The following is a 4,719-nucleotide window of genomic DNA, read 5'->3' as shown; positions in this document are numbered from 1 at the left end:
ATGGATAGGAATTTCTGTGGTGATGGTGCTCTCCCTGTTAAAACCTCGACAATGCAATCCGCACAGAGGGCAATCAGTGTGACAGGGAGGATGCAGGGCGTGAAAGCGTTTGCAAGATGCAGAGACCTTCTTTAGATGTCAATGGGTCGACATAAAAATTAAACACGCACGCACACACTCCCACCCAAGTGAAGCCCAATCTCTGCCTGAGTGTATGGTCATGCAGTGAGAGGGGGGGGGGGGGGGGGGTTGGAGTTGGATAAGGTAATGCAGAAGGAGCCTCAATGCAGGAACACAGGAGCTGCTGCTGCTGCTCTCCGGCTCCCATTCCCATTCTGCAGCCGCAGCTTGAAGACACTATTTTCCCCCCACCCCCAGGAGCTCGTCCAACTAATTTAGGATTTGGGAAGGTGACCTTTCACCGCCAAAATCTCTAGTCCCGGAATGATGACGCTTTTCCGGCCATAGTGCTGGTTGAAATCTTTGTGTTTTTTACATATATTCCACTCCCCCCCCCCCCCCCCCCCCGGACCACATTCTGGAGGCTGGTTGCAAACGGGAGAGTCAGTTGTTGGGGAAATGCTATCACACGCGATGTCTGCCTAGGAATGCTACAGGTAAACCTTTCCGTTTCTGCTTCGTCAAGTCAGTCAGTCTGCAGCATAGCTCCAGCCTGCTAGATCCTGGGCTAGTCTCTGTGTGTTCCCCTATACCATTTTCCTGGCAGTTTCATTTTGTGTCCCTTTGGCTGTTGGGGAGAGAATGTATTGAAGGCAAATGTGTGCAGGTTGACAGATCGAAACGCGGGGAAAGGAGAGAGAGAGAGAGATTGCATTGATATGTATGGAATTGAGATGAATTTCAGATCCCAGTCATGGATTGTATGGTAGGTTAGGATTTGTAATAGCATTCAGAAATGAAATGGAAAATCTCGCATCTTAGTGAGAAATGCGAAGCAGAGAGAGTGGATGTGGGGTGATCTGTGTGTGGGTGTGTGTCTGTGCTAAGTGCGGTTCCCCAGCCTCTCTGTTTCGCTCCCGATGTTAATTTCTCAGGTTCCCTCTGCCAGTGCCTATGGGTTACAGGAGGTTTCGAGCCGCCATATTTCCCTGTGTATCTTCCCCGTAAATTAATAGGGACCATCCCCATCCCCGCTCTAATCCCAATGGAGAGGAGGGAAGGGGAGGGGGACAAGATAGCGGAAGGTGCGAAGGTTGGAGGGAGGGTGGGATGAGGAGCCGCCTGCATTGTGTGTGTGGGGAGGGGGGATTGAGCCCGGACTATCACACCATCAGACCCTCACCCCACTCTCCTCCCCACTCCCACCTCCTCCCCCTTTCCCCTCTTTCCCATTTTCCCTCCTCTTCCACTCCCCCTGCTTTTTCCCACCCTTCCCACTTTCCCACTCCTCCCACTCCCTCTCCTCATACTCCACCGGTCTCTTCTCCCCCCCGCTACTCCTCACCCACCCCCCACTCCTCCTCACCCACCCCCCACTCCTCCTCACTCCTCCTCACCCCCCCCACTCCACTCCCCCCCTCCCCCCCTCCCTCCCCCTCCCTCCCCCCCCCTCCCCCCCTCCCCCCCCCTCCCCCCCCCCTCCCCCCCCCTCCCCCCCCCTCCCCCCCCTCCCCCCCCTCTCCCCCCCCCTCCCCCCCTCTCCCCCCCCCCTCCCCCCCTCTCCCCCCCCCTCCCCCCCTCTCCCCCCCCCTCCCCCCCTCTCCACCCCCTCCCCCCCCCCTCCCCCCCTCCCTCCCCCCCCTCCCTCCCCCCCCCTCCCCCTCCTCCCCCCCACTCCTCCTCCCCCCCCTCCCCCACCCCCACCCCCACTCCACCCCTCCCCCCCTCCTCCCCCCCTCCTCCCCTCCTCCTCCCCTCCTCCCCCCCTCCTCCCCCCCTCCTCCCCCCCTCCTCCCCCCCTCCTCTCCCCCCCCTCCTCTCCCCCCCCTCCTCTCCCCCCCTCCTCTCCCCCCCCTCTCTCCCCCCCCCCCTCTCCCCCCCCCTCTCTCCCCCCTCTCTCCCCCCCCTCTCTCCCCCCCCTCTCTCCCCCCCCCTCTCTCCCCCCCCTCTCTCCCCCCCCCTCTCTCCCCCCCCTCTCTCCCCCCCTCTCTCCCCCCCCTCTCTCCCCCCCTCCTCTCCCCCCCCCTCTCCCCCCCCTCTCCCCCCCTCTCCCCCCCCTCTCCCCCCCCCTCTCCCCCCCCTCTCCCCCCCCCTCTCCCCCCCCTCTCCCCCCCCTCTCCCCCTCCTCTCCCCCCCTCCTCTCCCCCCTCCTCTCCCCCCCCTCCTCTCCCCCCCCTCCTCTCCCCCCCTCCTCCTCCTCTCCCCCACCTCCTCTCCCCCCCCTCCTCTCCCCCCCCTCCTCTCCCCCCCTCCTCTCCCCCCCCTCCTCTCCCCCCCTCCTCTCCCCCCCTCCTCTCCCCCCCCCTCCTCTCCCCCCCCCTCCTCTCCCCCCCCTCCTCTCCCCCCCCCTCCTCTCCCCCCCCCTCCTCTCCCCCCCCCTCCTCTCCCCCCCCTCCTCTCCCCCCCCCTCCTCTCCCCCCCCTCCTCTCCCCCCCCCTCCTCTCCCCCCCCTCCTCTCCCCCCCCCTCCTCTCCCCCCCCTCCTCTCCCCCCCCTCCTCTCCCCCCCTCCTCTCTCCCCCCCCTCCTCTCCCCCCCCTCCTCTCCCCCCCCTCCTCTCCCCCCCCCTCCTCTCCCCCCCTCCTCCCACCCCCCTCCTCTCCCCCCCCTCCTCTCCCCCCCCTCCTCTCCCCCCCCTCCTCTCCCCCCCCTCCTCTCCCCCCCCCTCCTCTCCCCCCCCCTCCTCTCCCCCCCCCTCCTCCTCTCCCCCCCCTCCTCTCACCCCCCCTCCTCTCACCCCCCCTCCTCTCACCCCCCCCTCTCCCCCCCCTCTCCCCCCCCTCTCCCCCCCCCCTCTCCCCCCCCTCTCCCCCCCCCCTCTCCCCCCCCTCTCCCCCCCCTCTCCCCCCCCCTCTCCCCCCCCCCTCTCCCCCCCTCTCCCCCCCCTCTCCCCCCCTCCTCTCCCCCCTCCTCTCCCCCCCTCCTCTCCCCCCCTCTCCTCCCCCTCCCCCCTCCCCCCTCCCCCTCCCCCCCTCTCCCCCTCCCCCCCTCCCCCCCTCCCCCCTCCCCCCCCCCCTCCCCCCCCCCCCCCCCCCCCCCCCCCCCCCTCCCCCCCTCCCTCCCCCCCTCCCCCCTCCCCCCCCTCTCCCCCCCTCCCCCCTCCCCCCCTCCCCCCCTCCCCCCCCCTCCCCCCCTCCCTCCCCCCCCTCCCCCCCCCTCCCCCCCCCCTCTCCCCCCCCTCCCCCCCTCCCCCCCTCCCCCCCCCTCTCCCCCCTCTCCCCCCTCTCCCCCCCTCTCCCCCCCCTCCCCCCCCTCTCCCCCCCCCTCCCCCCCCTCCCCCCCCCTCCTCTCCCCCCCTCCCTCTCCCCCCCCTCCTCTCCCCCCCCCCCTCTCCCCCCCTCTCCCCCCCTCTCCCCCCCCTCTCCCCCCCTCCCCCCCCTCTCCCCCCCTCCCCCCTCCCCCCCCCTCCCCCCCTCTCCCCCCCTCCCCCCCTCTCCCCCCCCTCCCCCCCTCTCCCCCCCCTCCCCCCTCTCCCCCCCCTCTCCCCCTCTCCCCCCCCTCTCCCCCCCTCCTCTCTCCCCCCCTCCTCTCTCCCCCCCTCCTCTCTCCCCCCCTCCTCTCTCCCCCCCTCCTCTCTCCCCCCCTCCTCTCTCCCCCCTCCTCTCTCCCCCCCTCCTCTCTCCCCCCCTCCTCTCTCCCCCCCTCCTCTCTCCCCCCCTCCTCTCTCCCCCCCTCCTCTCTCCCCCCCTCCTCTCTCCCCCCCCCCACTCCCCCCCCACTCCCCCCCCCACTCCCCCCCTCACTTCTCCCCCCCTCACTTCTCCCCCCCTCACTTCTCCCCCCCTCACTTCTCCCCCCCTCACTTCTCCCCCCCTCACTTCTCCCCCCCTCACTTCTCCCCCCCTCACTTCTCCCCCCCCTCACTTCTCCCCCCCCTCACTTCTCCCCCCCCTCACTTCTCCCCCCCTCACTTCTCCCCCCCTCACTTCTCCCCCCCTCACTTCTCCCCCCTCACTTCTCCCCCCTCACTTCTCCCCCCCTCACTTCTCCCCCCCTCACTTCTCCCCCCCTCACTTCTCCCCCCTCACTTCTCCCCCCCTCACTTCTCCCCCCCCTCACTTCTCCCCCCCCTCACTTCTCCCCCTCCACTTCCCCCCCTCCCCACTTCCCCCCCCTTTCCCCTCCCCTCCCCCCCCCCACTTCCCCCCCTCCCCACTTCCCCCCCCTCCCCACTTCCCCCCCTCCCCACTTCCCCCCCCCTCCCCACTTCTCCCCCCCTCCCCACTTCTCCCCCCCTCCCCACTTCTCCCCCCCTCCCCACTTCTCCCCCCCCTCCCCACTTCTCCCCCCCCTCCCCACTTCTCCCCCCCCTCCCCACTTCTCCCCCCCCTCCCCACTTCTCCCCCCCCTCCCCACTTCTCCCCCCCCTCCCCACTTCTCCCCCCCCTCCCCACTTCTCCCCCCCCTCCCCACTTCTCCCCCCCCTCCCCACTTCTCCCCCCCTCCCCACTTCTCCCCCCCTCCCCACTTCTCCCCCCCCTCCCCACTTCTCCCCCCCCTCCCCACTTCTCCCCCCCCTCCCCACTTCTCCCCCCCCTCCCCACTTCTCCCCCCCCTCCCCACTTCTCCCCCCCTCCCCACTTCTCCCCCCCCCCTCCCCC

General features: G+C 70.1%; 1 protein-coding gene across 2 annotated transcripts in view; it reads left to right on the top strand.

Moving 5' to 3' along the window:
- The first annotated feature begins 375 nt into the window (after positions 1-375).
- The window catches only part of LOC122542439 (talin-2), a 354,392-nt gene continuing 350,048 nt past the window's right edge, over positions 376-4,719 (top strand). For both annotated transcript variants that reach the window (XM_087982138.1, XM_087982135.1), the window contains exon 1: positions 376-617. The gene's annotated coding sequence lies outside the window, so the exon portion shown is untranslated. The remainder of the gene's footprint in view (positions 618-4,719) is intronic.

This window comes from Chiloscyllium plagiosum, unplaced genomic scaffold (assembly GCF_037043375.1).
Source record: "Chiloscyllium plagiosum isolate Xiang-an unplaced genomic scaffold, Cpla_swu_hap1 HiC_scaffold_42, whole genome shotgun sequence".
Classification (NCBI taxonomy): Eukaryota; Metazoa; Chordata; class Chondrichthyes; order Orectolobiformes; family Hemiscylliidae; genus Chiloscyllium; species Chiloscyllium plagiosum.
Note: the sequence above shows the minus strand (reverse complement) of the source record. Positions and strands in the feature narration are given on the sequence as shown.